The following is a 20,893-nucleotide window of genomic DNA, read 5'->3' on the forward strand; positions in this document are numbered from 1 at the left end:
CGTGCGCCGTGCTGTATGCAACACGGATGACGAGGGGAGAAGTCAGTGGTCACAGGTTCAGCAGTAGCTTCCGCCGCTGGACTGGGGCTGTAGGCTGGGTGAGTGGAAAGTCTGTAGGGATGTTGCATGGCCAGAGGCCAATAGGGGATTGCTATTGCTACTGGGACTACTATGACGGTCAGTTATTACTAATGGGGCTACTATAGCATAGCATAGTATAGTATAGCATAGTATAGTTTGTAAGGCCGAATGAAGACAAGGTCCATCTAGTCCAGCCTGTTTATCCTCCTGTGTTGTTGATCCAGAGGAAGGCCAAAAAACCCAAGAGCAGAAGCCAATTAGCCCTTTTGGGGTACAAAATTCCTTCCCCACTCCCTAATGGCAATCAGACTAATCCCTGGATCAACCCCTAATATTTCCTACTTGCTGTATACCCGGATTTAACCTAAGATTTATATCCTGTAATATCCTTCCACTCTATAGGGGTCAGTATTGATACTGGGGCCACTATGAAGGACTAGTATCACTATTGGGGCCACTATTGAGCACTCTATTACTACTGGGGCCACTATGGGTGGTCACTCTCATTACTGGGGTCACTTACTACTGGGGACACTATAGGGGACCCTATTACTACACGGGTCACTAATCTTACTGGAGTCACTATGGGGGCCACTCTTACTACTGGGAACACTGTGGGGGACCCTATTACTACTCGGGTCACTAATCTTACTGGAGTCACTATGGGGGCCACTATGGGGGTCACTCTCATTACTAGGGTTACTTACGACTGGGGCCACTATGGGAGACCCTATTACATTGGGGTCACTATTATTACTGGAGTCACTATGAGGGTCAATATTACTACTGGGGCCACTATGGGGGTCATTATTATTACTGGGGTCACTATGGTGGTCACTTTATGCTGGGGCTTTTATGGGGAACCCTATTACTACTGGGGTCACTATACAGTCCTATAATTACAATCAGCCCTTTGAAGGCAACCATAAGGATGATGTGGCACTTGGTGAAAATGAGTTTGACACCCCTGCTTTAAAGCAATGACTTCATATCTACATTGTCAAATTTCTGGCCTTACATCTCAAATGTTAGACAAAAAGCAGAGTGAGAAATATTACATGTGGGGTTCACAAAAAGGACTAAAAAAATCATTTTCAAGTACCCAATTATGGAATTCCAAGTTACCAACGGGATGAAAGGAAGCTTATTCTTCAAGACCATCATTAGTTGGCCATAGAGGCCAGTTAAAAAAACTGATCACGGCTGATCCATCCAATGCGCCATGAGGACTCGCCAGGAATGCCAAGACACGCTCACCTAGGGAATCCGAATTAGCAGCTCATTGGTAGCAGGTGAGGTAGGCAAGTTTAGCGTGACTGTGCGTCATGTCTAGAGCTGGCCTCCAGTGCGTTCTCTCCTTCCACTTACCATAGTGCTAATCTGGCCATTAGCACTATGGGCAGTGGGAAGAGAACAAAGTGCTGCCAGTAAGCTCCACTCACAACTCACAGTCACACTGCCTCACCACCTCCTCGTCCTGATGCTATACCAGAGTGGAGCGCTCTCACTCAGGAAGAAGGACATGCATGTGGAATGTCTACAGACTTACACAAGAGCAAGTATAAGAAAGTGTAAGAGCAAACTCAAACCTCTCTACCCGGAAGGTGATAGAGAGGTTTCAACACATGTATACTGCTGGGCAAGGTGGAGACAGGCATTTAGTCACACATATACTGCTCAGGCAGGGGAAGAGAGAGGTATAAGGGATGGTGAAGCTCTGTTTAGTAGGGGTGCTCCAAGGTAAGAACTTTTTCCCATTGGTTCCCTTTAGGCTAAGAAGGTTGGGAAACACTGGATCAGATCATCAGGAGATAATGTTGCCCTCACAGTTGGTCAGTCTGCAGCATTTTTTGCATGATCCTTGCCAATGAGTGATGGAATAATCCTGCACAGCGCCACCTATTGAAAAGTAGCTGCCTTAGAAGTCAATACTTGACTTTTTAACAGGCCTTGCAATATGATTGGGGATATAAGCCAAACCAGAGTACCCATATACAGACAGCTGTTTGGGGGCTATTGCCTCTCATCAGTGCTCAGAAGCATTTTGGTTGCCTAGGTGAGAGGCAATTAACATGAGGGCAGGGGGTGATGTTTCTCCTAGTGGAGGAAGTCTTATATGGGACATGCAATGCTCTCTGGGTAAAGGCCAGATCCTCCAATAAAGTCAGTATAGAGAGTTTAAAAAAAAGAACGCCCCTTGTGTATTCCAGAAAAACTTTGTAAGAGTTTGGGTATATCAGAGCTAGAGATGAGCGAGCACCAAAATGCTCGGGTGCTCGTTACTCGAGTCGAACTTCCGGCGATGCTCGAGGGTTCGTTTCGAGTAACGAACCCCATTGAAGTCAATGGGCGACCCGAGCATTTTTGTATGGGACCTATGCTCCGCTAAGGTTTTCATTTGTGAAAATCTGGGAAATTCAAGAAAGTGATGGGAACGACACAGAAACGGATAGGGCAGGCGAGGGGCTACATGTTGGGCTGCATCTCAAGTTCCCAGGTCCCACTATTAAGCCACAATAGTGGCAAGAGTGCCCCCCCCCTCCCAACAACTTTTACTTCTGAAAAGCCCTCATTAGCAATGCACACCTTAGCTAAGCACCACACTACCTCCAACAAAGCACAATCACTGCCTGCATGACACTCCACTGCCATTTTTCCTGGGTAACATGCTGCCCAACCGCCCATTTCAGTAATAGTAGCAGTCAAGACAGGCCCCGGTAACAATTCCGAAGCAGCAGTATAGGGGGAGCACAGTATTAGTTCCATTTCAGTAGTAGTAGCAGTCCAGACAGGCCCGAGTAACATATCACTAGCAGCAGTATAGGGGGAGCACAGTATAGGGGGATCATGTAACGGACACAGCAGAGCCAGGAAACAATTATGCGCAAGCCTGTAGTGAGACCTAGCTGCGTATGACTGAGCTACTGGAATTCACAGGGCAGAACCAGTCAAGTGGCCAAAGGCCAGTGGTAGGCCTTAAGTATTTTGCTTCAATTTTTTAAAATGGTGAGGTGAAAAACCAGACAGACACTGTATGCAGCGTATATTATGTATACTCTTTCCCTCTGGTGGGATGACGGCGATAATGTAACGGACACAGCAGAGCCAGGAAACAATTATGCGCAAGCCTGCTGTAACGCTTAGCTGGGTAATAATGAGCGACTACTACCCCCAGCAGACACGCAGTAAACTGTACACGGTCACAGGCTTGGCTGGGTATTAATCAGCGACTACTACCCCCAGCAGACACGCAGTAAACTGTAGATGGTCACAGGCTTGGCTGGGTAATAATGAGTGACTACTACCCCCAGCAGACACACAGTAAACTGAAGACGGTCACAGGCAGCCCAAATATAGTATTTTTTTCAAATTTTTGGGAAAAAGCCCACTGCCTATATAGACAGTATATCTCTTTCCCTGTACCACTGTCCCTGCCTCACCAGTACTGCCCCTATACTCAGTAAAATGACGGCAGACTGAGGACGCTATGGTCTGCACGCCCGATATACAAAAAAAACAAAAAATGTGCAAAACTGCTAAAAGCAGCCTTAACAGTACTGCACATGGTCAGATGTGGCCCTAAGAAGGACCAATGGGGTTCTTGAAGACGAAGATAACAGCCTAACACTCTCCCTATAGCAGCTACAATCAGGACGGCACTTTCCCTAATGTCTCTCAGTGTGCATCTGTGGCGAGCCGTGGCCGGCCTCAGTTTAGATACTCGGGTGTCACCTGATCTCCCCAGCCACTCACTGTAGGGGGGGTGGGATAGGGCTGGAACTTCACAGGAGGAGGTTGTAATGCCTTCCCTGTGTTTCTATTGGCCAGAAAACGGCGCAAACTTTTCTGGGAAGAAAATGGAAGTGACTCGAACACCGCGTGGTGCTCGTCTCGAGTAACGAGCATCTCGAGTACCCTAATACTCGAACGAGCATCAAGCTCGGACGAGTACGCTCGTTCATTTCTAATCAGTGCCGAAGACTATATTTAGGGGGGTATATATAGATGCCATGACAGAAAGCTGTGTGTGATGTAAATCAGTGGGAGGTAAGCAGAAAAACCAGGAAAGTTGCAACATTTTCCAAGTGAAGAAAGTCCAGAGGCAGGAATTATCGAGACTTCTCTTTATTAATAACCAGCAAAAACAAACTCGTTTCGAGGCATAAAGCCTGTTCTTCAGTGATAAGCTGGAGGAGACCACTTAGTACAGCTGAAAGGGCATGTGGTATTACAGTGGATGGGTGAAGACAGGAGAAGAAAAGGCTTCATGCTTTGAATCAAGAGAAGTTGGGTTATTAATACCTTCCTCTGGACTTTCGTCACTTGGAACGGCTGCACCATTACTGGCTTTTCTGCTCACCTTCCACCAGATCCGCAATTATCAGTAGAAGTTGTAGATATTCTGCAGAGAACACAGAGGTTATTCTTCATACAATCTGTTCTATCTTGACCTGAAGACCAGTGAAGGGGCAAGGTTCAGCCAAGGGAATGGAGCTTGATGATCTTTTTGTCTTACTGCAGACAGAGCAGAGAGTGGAGTTGACCTAGATGGTGAGAAGAAGGAAGAGATATAGCTGATTTCCTGGAACAGAAGATATATATATATTGTATTCCAAAGTATGCATTGTTGTATGAGTCAAAATAGGATCCAAGGAGAAGAGGAGACTAAGAGATTTTTATTTGTACTTTTTGTACATTTCCTATGTTTAGTGTTCCTTTAATGCATTGATGTGCCACGTGCGCCACAGTGGCTCTTGTTCTTGCAGAGTAGCTCTCTCTACTGAACCCTCCTCTATGTTGTCCATAGAGTTTATGGACAGGGATTGTCTCATGAAGAAGGGTCAGACTTTTAATTGGTTGGAGGGTCTACATTGTTGTTTCTAGAAATAGTTGCAATTCTTGACTATGGCATGGCTCTGGCCACTTCAATGTGGCTGCAATACCACAAATAACCCATAGATAATGGTGGCATTGCTACGTGATGGGCAAGGGTATTTTTTTCCCCAATTTGAAATACCTGCTTTTAATATCCTTTTTACTACAAGAGTTGAGCGAACATACTCTGCCGAGCTTGCTGCTCGTTCGAGTATTAGCGTACTCGATGGTGTTCGTTACTTGAACGAGCATCAAGCTATGTTCGACCCCGCCACAGTTTTTGTCTCCTCCCTGCTGTGATGTGCCTGTTTTGGCCCCTCTCCGCCGCGACACAGCGCGCGTCACTGGCAAATCTTTTGTCTGGGAGGCAGGAGAGAAAGAGAGAGAGAGAGATGAACCTAGGAATTTTACGAAAACCTCGACTCAAATAATGCGGACTCGAGTATTTGGGTGCTCGCTCATCTTTCTTTACTACCAAATTTTAAAGACCTGTCCGGTCCTTATGTCAATGGGGTTGGATTCATAGCTAGAGATGAGCGAGCGTACTCGCTAAGGCAAATTACTTGAGCGAGTAGTGCCTTTTTCGAGTACATGCCCGCTCGTCTCAAAAGATTCGGGTGCCGGCGGGGGTGAGTTGCGGAAGTGAGCAGGGGGGAGCGTGGGGGAGAGAGAGATCTCCCTCCATTCCTCCCTGCTCTCCCCCGCCGCTCCCCCCCCCCCCCCCCCCCACCGGCACCTAAATCTTTTGAGACGATCGGGCATGTACTCAAAAAAGGCAATACTCGCTCGAGTAATTTGCCTTAGCCTCATCTCTATTCATAGCTTTTCAGCCATGGTCCTGCTGATTCCAACTCTGTCTTTCTTTAGTCTCTACTCCCTCTATTCTTCTCTCCCTTCCCCCTTTCTAATATGTTCTATTGTGAATAAAATATAGTTATATGAGACTTTAAAATCATTACATTCTTTTTTTTTTAACGTCCATATACATTTTACACCGCACCTTGACTTTTTTAGAATTGGGGTTGTACTTACCAAAATCCTGGTTCTCGCTCTATCACCCCAAAAATAGGTGCACGAACTGTGCAGAAGACTCAAAGCTGGCAGGCCCCCTTTAAATCCATAATGCTATACATTACATATATGATAGATTTATGCCTCTTCTTTGGGACATTGGAAAGGAAATATATTGTATTACAATCCCTTCTACTTGACCTACGGGGAGTAAATCATTTAATAAATCAACAATTGGTATATTTAATTTCACATATCATAAATTTGTTAACTCAAACTTCCTTTTCTTCCCACAGAAACATTTCCATTTGTGCCTGAAGACCCCTGGCAGGTGGTGATCCCCATCAAGATATTTAGTACTAGCTATGAGCCTCTATGGTTGGATTATTTTTACCCAGCATGCAGCGATTGATAGGAATAATTAGGGGATAGTGTTGCAGAGTGATCTCCCTGTGCTGTAGAGATGACTCAGCTGCTTAGGTTTCTATATTTTAATAGGTTGACAAATAATTCCAAGCTGCTACTGCTTATTATATACTGTAGGGAGAACGTGAATTATTAGTGTTTATGTCTTCGTCTGTGGTCTCGGTTCATGTATATATATATTACTATATAGCATGATTTGGCTATCTCTGGCTCTGTAGCTATATAAAAAAGCTAAGCTGAACACCCAGTGTTGGGGGAAATACCAGTGATTAGATTTAGGGAATGATATTTCACATTATTTTGGAGTATTATATTAGGGTATTGTATTATGAGCAATTGCCTATCATAATGTAATTATAAGGGGGGACCAACAAGCGGAGAAATATGTCTCAAAATTCCCACTGCATCATTTTCTCCTGCCCTTTAAGTTTCTGTTGGGGCAGTTGCTATGACCTGTTAAAGGACATCAGCGGACCACACTGCTCAGCCTCAATGCACAGAGGAGTGTATGACTGGTTCACCTCTTTATAAATACTTTTGGTTTCAGCAGTGTGGTGAGGCTGATAGTTGTGACAACATGTGCGCTATCCAGCATTACTTGTTCTAGGTGTAAGTACCTTGTTCTAGTCCAGTCTTATCTAGTCTGTCCAGTCAGTGTATCTTGCTCTTTGTTTCTCTAGTCCAGTCTTGTCTAGTCTATTCATTCATGGTGTCTCACTCCATAGTTTTCTAGTCCATGGTGCGTTTCCTTTTTTTTGAAGTTTATCTAATCTTTCCTTGTTTTTTTTCTATTTGCCTTGATTCATTCCAGTATTTGCTTCTTTGGTCTTGTTTGTGTCCAAATGTCGTCCTGTTCTCAGAGACAGTGTTTCAGACAGGGCCATCCATAGGGACAAAATAGGGCTTAGGGAGAGTGTTAGGGAGAGATTAGTGAGAGACATGCAGAAAGCATTTAGGCCTCTTTCACACGGGCGACAGCAATTTTGCCATGAGAAAATCACAACAAAATTGTGTCTTTGTTCCCGTGATTTTTCAGCAATATCGCTTTTTTGTAAGAATAATCTCGCATTGCGTCCGCTTGCGATAAAATTGCGCGTTTAAAAAACCCACACAATTTTTTATTGCGAAACTCGCATCCCATTGCGCGAAAATTGCAAGTTCGTGGGATGCGATAAACAAGGAGGCTCCATAGGCAAACATGGGAGAGAAAAAATAGAACATTGCAGAAAGACTGAGCACGCCACAATTTTTTTTCTTGCAACATAGCATCAGTGGACACATTGATACGGGCTTTATATCAACATTTCGTGCAACATATGGTTGTTATGCTATTTGGGGACATTACTAGTTCCCGGGTAAGGCAACTGGTAAAAGTGAAGCTGAGTTCTGCCATTTAGTGTCCAGCCATGATGCATTCATTTCAAGGGGCTACCAGAAATAGCGGTCTCTTGCCTGTCTCTGACAGTCCCTTGAAAAAAAAAGGAGTGGCACCACAATACTCGGACTTCACTCTATTCAAGCTCTGCAGAAGAGAAGAGAAAGAGACTCAGGACCCCCTTTTTAGGGATTAGTGCGGGTCTTAGTGGTAAACAGTAAGACACCCCCTGCCTCCAATAAGATAGCTGACAAAACATGATTCTGGGAATACCACTTTAAAGCTACCTCCCATTCGGGAAAAAATTCTCTCCTGGGATGGAGGGTGGAGGGGTACGCTATTTGTAGTTGAATATGTTAGCTGTTGTCTTGTTTTGCTAGTACCGGGTGCCATTATTTTCTAATAGCACTATGCACTTGTTAGGGAAGTGGACGTGGATCCACCTACCAGATCAACCTACCAGATATGCGATGACCTGATCCGGCAAAGCCAACAGCTGATCCTCTAGCATGCGGAGGTGAGATACCACTGCGACCCAGTCCGGGAATGCTAACTCGGGAAGGTACCTAGCCCTGAGCTAGTATGCAGGAGAGGGAAGACCGGCTGGCGTCCTGATAAGAACAACCCCAGGGTCTTCCTCTAGGCGCTGCCTGACCCTGACAGGACAGAACACCTCTATGACAAAAGACAGACCAGGACTGGGAGAAAACAAGGGACAGGCGAAGAGACAGGCTTGTAAGGAAACACAGAGGAACAGGTGCCGAGTACATACAGAGGAGTACAGGAACAGACAGGACACAGAATGCAAAGAGGTTACCTACACAAACAGGAGCAAGCTAGGAGCCAGAGAGAAAGACTTCAGACAACAACTCTGCAGCAATGGTGGGACATCCCAGCACAGCTATATAGGAAGGAGATTGGCAAAGAGCCTACAGCTGAGCAGAGAAGCCCAGGAGCAATTAGCAATATCAGTCCTGGAAGTAGGTAAGAAAGCTCTGATTACAGAGAGGACTAGGCGACACCCGGGTCTGAGGGAGAAGTTAGTCTGAATAGGGGATCTAACAGCACTGCTCTGTGATTAGCCAGCACTGACCATGTGAGCGGAGCTGGCCAATCGCGGAGCAAGTATAGTACATTGGTAGACATAGCAATGCAGCATGGACAATTTGGTGGTCTAAAGATGAATGCAGCCATATTGGCTGACTAATAACAGGACCTCGAACCAGCAGAACCAAAAAAAACAGCTGACAAAATCAACTGCAGGTAATGTACCCCCTTCTGGTCCCGGGACAGAATTTTATCTCAAAATTGGAAGGTCGCTTTAAGCTTCATAGTTGAGTTACAATGGTGGCACTGTGGTTAGCAATGGCCTTATGGGGCCAACGATTGTTATCCAACTACAGCACCACTTTGCTATAACTATAACTATAACGCATGGCACCAGGTGGTCATAGACAGGCAGATGTCTCACCAATCCGCACTGAGGCCACCTACCCATAATTTGATGAGTATACTTGAGTCCAAATTTGTCGAATACTCATGGAAGGAAGTTGTTACAACCATCCACGCCTCTTCATCAGATCAAGCCATAGGATAAGGTCACGGACGGCCATCCTTAGGAGCACAAGTTAACTATGACCGACATTGCACATACTCAATGCACATAGTGGAACTGTATGAGATTCACAGTGATGCCTTCTCCTTCATCAACCTCCAGCTGATGAGATAATAAGGATCTCATCAGTCCCCGAAGTTATAAGTAAACCTGACATTTACCTGCGAGGGGAACTAAATAACAAACTCTTTAGTTATTAAGCAACTTGAAACTTTCCTAAAAGGTGACTGATTTCGAGCTGCAGGGAATTTCCTCGTAGGTGATTGATTATTCATGGCTACCCACCGCTCGCCTGTGTCACGGAAGAACCGGGCCCAATCTTATAGCGCTCCCCGCATCTTCTGCCATATATCGCAGAAACAAAGATCTGATCTTTGTATTGATTCTGGTTTGTTACTAAATTGACCTTACCGCCATCCACCGCAACCTGTATCTTCGGCTGCGGCACACTTTCTTGTTTGCTGGTATAGTACATGGTCTCTGGCTGGAGTATAAAGAAGTAATACAGTAGAAAAGAAGTGCAAAGAAAGCAATGGCGTTCCCTATGGCCGCTACTTGGATATGGTTATTTAGTCGGCACCTGATTGGTTCCTTTGAGCCTTTACAGGGCTGTAACTTAACCCTTTAAAGACCAGGCATTTTTTGGTTTTCCGTTCTAGTTTCTTCCTCCCCGCCTTCTAAGAATGATAACTTTTTCACTTTTCTGTTGACATACCAAGCGCTTATGTTTTTGTGTTGGGACTCACATTATATTGTAGTGAAAAACTTTAACAAGTTTTTACATTTTTTTAAAAATATAAAAGCAAAAAGAAAATAAAGCACAACCGGGCAACGGTTTTATTTTTACTGTGTTCGCGGCATGACAAAAATCACCAGTTCACTTGATTCTGAAATTCATTACGGTGACAGAGATACCAAACTTGTATAACTGTATTTTTTTTTTTATGCTTTCATCCAAAAAGACCTTTTTCCATAAAAAACTTTTTGTTGCCACATAATGAGATCAGCAACTTGTTTATTTTTCCGTCTATGCGGCTGTGTGAGAATTGCTTTTTGCACAATGGGCTGAAATCTCTATTCGCACCTTTTTGGGCTATGTATGACGTTTTGATCACTTTTTATTCGATTTTTTTTTTGGGGGGGGGGAGATAGGGTGACCAAAAAACCACAATCCTGGTATAGTGTTGACTTTGTGGGATAACCATTGTAATATTTTACTAATTCAGACTCTTATGGGTGTGCTGGTAGCAACTGTACTTTCTAATTTGGGGTATTTTTAATTTCAAAAAATGGGAAAGTGGAGTTAGAATTTTTTTAATATTTGTAATTCTTAAGAAAATTTTTAAAACATTTATCAAATCTAATTTTATGGGTATTTTGAACTTGCAATCTTTTGATCACTTCTAAAATAGACTGCAATACATCAGTATTGCAGTGCACAATACTTTTAGCATTAGTCTATTAAAGTGACCCTCAGGGCCTGCTGGAGCAACAAGGATGGCACACGGTGCATAATATACATCAATAGTCTAAGACTCTGGAAGCTGATCTACCTGGCCAGCACCGCTGATGTAGGCAGTACTGGGCAATCAAGGTGTAGAGTAATGATGCATACTAACACACAGTGTGCATCGGGTAGTAAGAGAAGCTGGTGCGGCCATCTTTGTTTGTCTAGGCCCGGAAGGTTGCGTTAAGCCCTGTTAGAACCTCCTCCACCCCACTCCCCTCCACTAAATCTTAGATGCAGCTGCCAGCATTGACAGGGCTTCCTGTTCTATAGACCAGTAGTAACAGCACACACCCAGGAGTCCCACAAGTAATGCAAGGGGTCACATTGTCTATGGCCCCAAACTCATAGATCCAAAGAGAGATTAGGACAGCACACAGTGCCCCGAATCTGTTGGACATGTCACCAGAAACGTTTCCTATACCACTGAAGTATTAATAAAAATTTGATTATTCTGCAAACCTACACAAATGTGTTCTGCACAGCAGCCTCATGGGCCACTCACACCATAGACAGGAGCTGACCCACAAACGTCTAAGGGAGAGTGTTGTGGGCATGCTCTGTGACTTGTGCATGGAGAGGGAGGAGGTGAGCTATGACCACCACCTACTGTCTTCTATGGGAGAGTGTTGTGGGCATGCTCTGTGACTTGTGCATGGAGGAGGAGGAGGTGAGCAGTGACAATCACCTATTGTGAATATTGGATATGTTATATGCTATGACATCCCACCTTTCATTGTACTCCTGCTTGTGATGACGGCTGGGAAGTTTTTTCTACAGAATAGACTATTATAAGGCTTAGGTTGGCTGCACACGACTGGGTCGGATTCCGAATGTGGGATCCCGCAGCGGAATCCGACCCTTTGCCTGTCCGACGTCCGAGCGTACCCGCTTCTTTCTTTCCCTGTACTGCAGATGGTCCGCGTGGCGAGCCATCGAATATGCTTTTTCAGTACCGTCGCTAGGTGATTACACAGCTACCCGCGACCTTTCCGCAATGTGATTGCGGAAGGGCCACGGGTCAGACGGCTTCCATTGAGTTCAATGGAAGCCGTACGTGTGGAGACTGCACAAAAATAAGGCATGCTGTGAGTTTTCCTCCGTGAGCAGAAAATCGCAATTGATTTCAACTCGCGTGCAGGAAAAGGCGCTTTTCCATAGCATTCTATGGGCGGCATTTGCTGCGGAATCCGGAGGCGGACACCCGCTCCGGATTCGCAATGCAAATCCGCCTGTGTGCAGCCGGCCTTCGTGGTCACTGTGCAGAGAGGTGGAGGAGGTAAGCTGTGACATAATCTAGTGTGAAGGCTGGATCCTGTGCTATCTATATATAGGTGTTACCTCTCATTGCAGTCCTGTCTGTGGTGATAATAATAAGTTTTCTCTACAGAACAGAAAGTGCCAGACTATCATTAAGCTTCGTGGTCAGTGTGAGAACTGCAGGATTTTTTTGCAAAACATAGAGAGTGACATTAAAAATTAAAAAAAAAATTAAATATTGGTAAAAATTGTTTATTATGACAATATAATATATGGCGCCATCTGCTGGCTAGAGCCAGTACTGCGGTATGTGACATGCTGGAGAGGCCCTCAACAACAGAGCAGCCAGTAATATACAGTAAGAATACCCTGCCGGACGTCTTCCGACATCGGAGCTGTACAGCCTTTAATCAGAATGTCTTTAGACGTCAGACAGTGGATTGGAAAGGGTTAATATTAAATGTTCAAGCCTTTCCGCCCTAAAAAGCAATGCGCTGCAGTACCAGACACAACCTGTGGACACGTGTTGCGCTGTTTCCGAAAGAAAGTCGCCGTGTTTTTTTCAGCTCCTGGAGCGCCCCTATAACCCTGCACTGCATTACTCGGGTGCGCCGTCGCTTCGGTACATTTAGAAGTATTGCTTTGATGGTAAGCAGACAGCAATCCGTCAGCCAGATCCGTTTAGCGTAGCGGCGCTCTGCGAGGGACCGACATGAAGCATTAAGGCCGCGCAGGATAATATTGTGCTTGATATTGAGCAGAGCCGGCCAAGTGAATTAGGAGGGAGATTGGTTTAGTGAACTGATTCCAGCAATGTTTTGAATGGATTACAGTAGAGAATGAAAAAAGCCGGCAGCTGGCCGACTAATTAATTAAGAAATAATATTGAAATGAGGTGAGCTGAGGTGAGGCGCTCCACTGTACGGCCGGCGCTGGGAGCTGCGCCCCGTCCGCGGGATTATCTGCCCCACACCGGCGTTAACCTCTCCAGGGCCAGAGCTCTGTGCAGGGATGGATCCGTTGCAGGTGGGGGTCATGTTTGGCGCGGCGGACGGAGGCGGAGGCAGCATCGTTTACAAAAATACCAACTTGATTGCACGCAGGTGGGCTAAGTGGTTGGACTCCGTAGAAGAGTGCGGGTAACTGTATATGTTACGTATATGTAATGAGAATTTACAAATATATCCAAATATCCATATAAGGGCATACGAGCATATGCGCAAATGTGCAACGTAGGCTATGAATGAGGTAGATTTGCGCCCGTATCGGCGCTTTTTAGTGCAGGGTGTTTTGCGCACGGGACATTACCACGACCCCAATTGAATGCACAGAGGTCGCAAGGGAAAATAAGCCATTCTTTTTAATTAGTGATGAGCGAGCATACTCGCTAAGGGCAATTACTCGATCGAGCATTGCCCTTAGCGAGTACCTGCCCGCTCGGAAGAAAAGGTTCGGCTGCCGGCGGAGGGCGGGGAGCGGCGGGGGAGAGCGGGGAGGAACAGAGGGGAGATCTCTCTCCCTCTCCCCCCCCCCCCCCCCCGCTCCCCCCTGCTCACTGCAGCAACTCACCTGTCACTCGCGCTGGCAGCCGAACCTTTTCTTCCGAGCAGGCAGGTACTCGCTAAGGACAATACTCGCTCATCTCTAGTGGGAGCCCATCTCTATTTTTAATGCATGATTTTTCTCTCAGCTCTGAGAAAAGCAAAAAATTGCTGCATGTCCCATTTTGGGACGATTCTGTTTATTGCCCGGTCTTCCCTATGGGAGCCAAGAAAAAAAACATCGCTCTCACGTGTACGTGTGAGTTTCATGCGAATGTCATGCAATGCCTTTTTGCTCCCATAGAGAATAATGTGTGGCAGGGTTACCCCCTTACACATCAGCTGCTGGAATCACTGCAGTTGCACCACATGATGACTTTATTTTTATTGTACTACACCTTTAGAAGGCGTCTGTCACCAAATACAGCCCCTAAACCACTGCCAACACTAGAGCGGCGCTCTGCTGATATCAGAGTCGCCACCTTTTTCACCAAAAGGTAACAAGGGAATGGTTTGGAGCGTGATTTAACACAATGTGCAACTTTTCCCCTCCATTATCTCTCCTAGAAGTGTAGTGATAATCTAATATCTGGCTGCCACCATTCTTATATTATGGGACTATGCTGTAAAGCCAGCTGGTGATGACCCCATAATGAGAGACCAGCCACAGGCATCCCCCATATGGGGGCACTGGCTGCTAATGCCTGCATAAAAATGCATAGGTGGTTCAGGGCTACTCAAGGTTCATGACTATCTACTATAGTCAGAGACGTACATAGAACTATGGATTCCATTGCAAAATTCAAAACTGTCATATATAAAAAAAGATATATATATTCTATAAACCAGCTGACACAGTACAACAGCTCAGCTCTAGTATCCCTCTAAATAATCCGGTCACCAAATAATAGCTAGATAACAACTCTACACAGTGATAGTGATTACAGTGCAGTTACCTCCAGTGATAGTGATTACAGTGCAGTTACCTCCAGTGATAGTGATTACAGTGCAGTTACCTTTGATTTAACTTGGCTCACCCTTGGAAGTCCACAGCAAGAGGTGTCAGTTATACAATCTGGGTGGACGGGTAGGTGAAGTTGCGTCATGATGTTGTGTGACCTCTCCCGACTTGATCTACCTCTTCTTATCCCCCAAAGCAACGTTTGGTCCCTTTTTGACTTGTCCACCATTCCCTGAGCCTCTGCCAGCTTATATCCTCCTCCCACTGTTCGATGGACCACCGCAAAAAGTCCCCACTTGTGACTATTTTATGCTAGAAACTGGTGTAGAATCTCTTCTGAATGCCCCCAATGCCCTGGAATGACATAAAAATTGAAGAGGTCTCATCGCTCCCCCAGGTGCTGCCGCTCCTTCAATCAGCTGATTGGCAGGGATCCCATGCGGCAGTCCCCACAATCAGATATTGATGTAGCCTGATGGATCCTACTCTGAGGATAGGTCATTAATTCATGAAGGTTGGATAGCCCCTTGAATATCTGTTCCAGTTGATTCAGGATACAAGTAATCCGCTCCGTGTTTTTGCCTCCTGACATTTTTGTACTGACCGTTGTACAAGAGCGTTGGCCCATTTGCCAGCAATTCCTAATTCTTCCTCCAAAACAATGCTCATGTTCACAACAGATTAAGCTTCTGTAAGACATAAGCCCATTGATGTGGAGTCACATGGCCACCGATGACCTTTTGACTGTTTTCTATGGCCAAAAAAGCCCAACATGTGTTACGTAAATTGGATAAGCCTCGGGAGCTGCGGACAGTTCTGTGAATGATCTATGTGTTCCCCCTCGCCGTCTCTCTATGATGTCTATTACAAGGCATGGCCATCAGGGCGTTTTACTTGTTAACTTTGAAAGAGCAATTTAGGAAGGTCCATATTGTATGACAGCGCCCCCCCAAAAATGCCAATTATCACTTCAAAATAAATCTCCTGTTTCAGATGAGTGTGGTGCGTAAAGTGCTGATTGCCCATGGGTCCGCAGGATGTCATAATGACTTAGTTCTCTACGAGTTGCAGAAATGTCATTGCCATTCGGGAACAGCGATGAGACAGTAATGCAGCAGTAGCATAAAATATCTACTTCACAAATAAGAAAATATGCAGAATTAAAACATTTACCTGTTTTTTAAAAAGGACGGACGTATAAAGCCTCATGCACATGGATGGATTCCTACGTACAGTATGGTGTTATAAAGGGATGTAACTAGCATCGAATGAGCCCCAGGCCAAATTTTGAACCTGGGGATTCCCCTCTGTACCACCATACAGTAATAGTGCCCTCATTGTGCCACCATACAGTAATAGTGCCATCATTGTGCCACCATACAGTAAAGGTGCCCTCATTGTGTCGCTATACTTTAATAGTGCCTCTTGTGTTCTTCCCTACAATAATAATGCCCTCATAGTGCCACCATACAGTAATAGTGCCCTCTTAGTGCCACCATACAGTAATAGTGCCGTCATTGTGCCACCATACAGTAAAAGGTGCCCTCATTGTGTCGCTATACATTAATAGTGCCTCTTGTGTTCTTCCCTACAATAATAATGCCATTTTTGTGCCACCATACAGTAATAGTGCCCTCATAGTGCCACCATACAGTAATAGTGCCGTCATTGTGCCACCATACTGTAAAGGTGCCCTCGTTGTGTCGCTATACATTAATAGTGCCTCTTGTGTTCTTCCCTACAATAATAATGCCCTCATTGTGCCACCATGCAGTAATAGTGCCCTCATTGTGCCACCATACAGTAATAGTGCCGTCATTGTGCCACCATACAGTAAAGATGCTCTCATTGTGTCGCATTCTTTTACCTTTTTTTGTGCACATAAAAAATGGATGCAACACGGAAGTAAAAAAATTGCACATACCCACCAAAAACACCCAGAAACACAGTGCGTTTTTCATAAACCAATATTGCATACGCAAGTGTGAATTAGTCCCAGGTGTCCTATATAGTAGTAAAGCCCCCATTGTGCCTTCATATAGTTAAAGTACCCCTATGTAGTAATATACAGATATATAGTTAGTACCTCATATAGTAGTAGAGCCCCCACTGTGTCCCCATAAACTAATAGTGCCCTCATTGTACTTCTGATATACAGTTAATGTCCCCATATAGTGATTGCGGCCCACGGCCACTGATATAGTGATAGTGCCAACATTATGCCCCCATATAGTAATAGTACCCCATTATACTCCTTTTATACAGATATACAGCTAGTGCCCCATATAGTAATAGAACTTCCATTGTGTCTCCATATAGTAATAATTCCCTCATTCTACCCCTCATATACAGATATACAGTTACTGTCCCCATATAGTAATAGCACCCCACTGCCACTGATATAGTGATAGCGCCCACATTGTGCCCCCATATTCTAATAGTTCTCCTTGTACTTCTCATATACAAATAGTGCACTATACAGTAAAAGAAACCACACTGTTCCCCCATATAGTAATAATGTTCTCCTTGTACCTCTCATATGCAGATATACACTTGATTCCCCCCTATAGTAATAGGGTCCCATTGTCACTGATATAGTGATAGTGTCCACATTGTACCCCCATATGCAAATAGTCGATCCTTATAGCCATGGTGTCCAATTCTCATATCCTTCCACAATTGGATGGTTGAGGACCGATGACATTGCAGATGGAGCTCACTCCTTCCGTAAAGCGCCTACATGCCACAACTAACATTAATTGTGATGTGTGAGGGGTTAACAAGGAATCCGTGTTATCTCTGATCCCTGCTGTTGCAGCAGGACCCTGGTTGTCAGTTACAGCCAGCTCCTGCTGCCTATGGTGTTGGCTCAGCTCCTGAGCTCAGACCATCTGCATGCCTATGCTTTCCTCCCATGACATACATGGGCATCCTGTGGCAGGAAGAAGATAACTGCTTAATTGCTGTGGTCATGCAGATCATAGCATCTAAGCAGTGGCACAATTGCATTTTTTTTCTTGGCATTTCACCCCATCTAGACATTTTTAAAAGTTTTTCAGTATATTAAATGATACCATTAAAACATACAACTTGCCCTGCAAAAAACAAGCCCTCATTTGGATATGTTGACAGAAAAATAAAATATTTATAGTTCTTGGAGCATGGGGATGAAAGAAGAAGAACGAAAAACCAAACAGTGGCTGGTCGTTAAGAGGTTAAAATGAATGCAAGAAACAGTTCACACATAGCTAGTTTGGAACAATTCAGTTGCGGAGTTTGCTGCGGATCTGCAACAGGTTTCACCTTTTCAACTGAGTTCAAATTGAAGGGATGAAATCTGCTGCAAATCTGCAACAAAATCATCAACCAATCAGCAAAGTTTGAATTAAAATTGGTGAACATCCACCCAGCTGGACGCCAGTAAGCGTGGAAAAAGCAGAGCGTGTCCATGCAAGTTTCACACGAAGTCCTCAGAAATCCACCGTCAGAGCGAGCAGAGAATTGGATATCCCCCCACTGACCATGTGGAATATTCTGCGCAAATGTTTATGATGTTATCCCTACTGATTATGATTGTCATATGCCCTGAAACTGGACAACAAAGCCCAATAACCTTCTTTCTGTGAGAGAATAGAGAATGGGGGCGGAGCGGTGGGAGGGGTTAGTACAGGTAGAACTGGCAGAACAGTGAGTAGGGATAAACTGAATATAAAAAATAACCAAAACCTTCTAAACTGTAAGGTGACTAATGCTAGAAGTCTGACCAATAAAGCTGATGAACTGGAAGTAATAAAGTTTAAGGAAAACTATGACATAGTAGGAGTAACTGAGAACTGGATGGAAGAAAGCTGTGACTGGGTGTGAACCTACAGGATTACAGTTTGTACAGAATAAATCATAAAACATGGAAAGGGGGGGGGGTTGTCTTTATGTAAAATCCAGTTTTTTTTAAAGCCCACATTATGGAAAGATATATTTGAGAGAGATCAACTTGTGGAGTCTTTATGGGTGGAAATATGTGGAGGGGAAAACAGCAATAAAATCCTCATAGGCGTTTTCTATAGACACCAAATATAACAAGCTACAGAAAACCTATTACTGAAGCAAATAGCTGAAGCAGCAAATCACAGTGAGGTAATTATTATGGGGACTTTAACTATACGAATATAAACTGGGAAGCCAAAACCTGTGGATCTCATAAAGGTAGCAACTTCCTGTCAATTACTAAACATAATTACCTCACCCAACTTGTACAGGACCTGACTAAAGGGACGGCCATTTTGGACTTAATATTGACCAACAGACCTGACAGAATAAAGGGGTGCAGGTTGGGGGGGGGGGGCTGGCAAATAGTCACCATAATATAAAAAGTTTCCAATTGTCTTTCAAAAGATAGATTTATCGGGCAGCTACGAAAATACTAAACTTTAGCAAAAATTCGATCAGCTTAGTGATACCCTTAATATCACTGATTGGGATAATGTCCCTAAAAATAAGAGTACAAACAATAAATGGGAATTGTTTAAAAATACCTTAAATACTTACTGTGAGAGGTTTATATTACCTTACAGGAGTAAAAGGGTTAGGAATAAGAGAAAAGCAATGTCGCTCAATAAAGATGTCAAGGGGGCAATAAACAGCAATAAGAAAGCATGTATACACTACTAAAACAAGAAGGCAGCAAAGAAGCACTGAAAACCTATAAGAAAAAAAAGAAATTATGTAAAAACCAGATAAAGGCAGCAAAGATAGAGACAGAGAGACTAATGGCCAAAAAGAGTAAAAGTAACCCTAAACTATTCTTTAACTATACAAATAGTAAAACGCTTAAAGGGGTTGTCCCGCGGCAAAATCAATTTTTTTTTTTCTACATACCCCCATATTGTGCCCCGTTAAAAACAATCCCTTTGTTATTTAAAAAAAAAAAAATCGCTTACCTGCATCCCCGTTCAGGCAGCTTCTTCTTTTCTTCTTTTAAAGATGGCCCCCAGTCCTTTCCCAAGGTGCACCGCGGTTTTCTCCCATGGTGCACCGGGGGTCTTTTCCCATGGTGCACCATGGATTATCTTCTCCTGTCTTGTGTTCCACTGCCGATTACAGCCACCTAATTGGCTGATCGGCACCACGTGACGGAGGCGGAGCTACGATGACGCGGAGAAGAGGGAGGAGCCAGGACGCAGCTCGTAAGCCCGGAGGTAGACAGAAGAGGAATCCTTCGGTGCGCAAGCGCGACTGTTCGTACGACTAAAGAAGCAGCTTTAGTCGGCGCCATGGAGACGGGGACGCCAGCAACGGAGTGGGTAAGTGTATAACTTCTGTATGGCTCATATTTAATGCACGATGTATATTACAAAGTGCATTAATATGGCCATACAGAAGTGTATAACCCCACTTGATTTCACGGGACAACCCCTTTAATACTGAAAGTCTTGGGCCGTCAAAATATAATGTAAGAGAAATTAGAGAAGGTTGAGGAGGAGAAAACAGATCTATGAAATAACTTTTTCTTCAGTGTATTCACAGAGGAAAATGAAATGTCAGATGAGATGCAGAGTGATAAAGTAAACTCTCCACTTAATCTCACCAGTCTTACCCAGGAAGAAGTGCAGAGCCGTCTTAAAAAGATTAGAATAGACAAATCCCCGGGTTCCACTTGCATACACACTCGGGTTCCAAGGGAATTAATTGTTTCCTATATTTAAGGACTCTATAGTGATGGGGTCTGTTCTACTGGATTGGCGCATCACCAATGTGGTGCCAATATTCAAAAAGGAGTCGAAAAGGAACCTGGAAACTACAGGCCGGTAAGTCTTACTTCTATTGTGGGTAAAATGTTTGAAGGGTTTCTAAGGAGGACCTCAAGGAATATGGCTGTATATAACTTAGTCTTAGCATGAATTTATGAGAGATCGTTCCTGTCAAACTAATCAGATCAGCTTCTACGAGGAGGTAAGTTCTAGACATTTAAAGTCATCATAACCTGTGCGTGTGAATTGGTACTTTCCATTGCTCCATACGAATTGAATTGACTCCATTTGTTACCGCATGCATTTTTCCCTATCACCTCCCCCAATAGCTTTTTCCCTCACCTCTTTCTCATCTTAGTGTTGCTGGGACACATTTTGTTTATCCAAAGAGGGCCAGCTGGTTGACTAGTGTAATCTAACTAGCCACTCCCAGCTGTAGTCCTGCAGCCTGAACTACAAATCTAGTGGTAGCCTCATTGCCATGCATGTGGTTG

This window comes from Eleutherodactylus coqui, chromosome 4 (assembly GCF_035609145.1).
Source record: "Eleutherodactylus coqui strain aEleCoq1 chromosome 4, aEleCoq1.hap1, whole genome shotgun sequence".
Classification (NCBI taxonomy): Eukaryota; Metazoa; Chordata; class Amphibia; order Anura; family Eleutherodactylidae; genus Eleutherodactylus; species Eleutherodactylus coqui.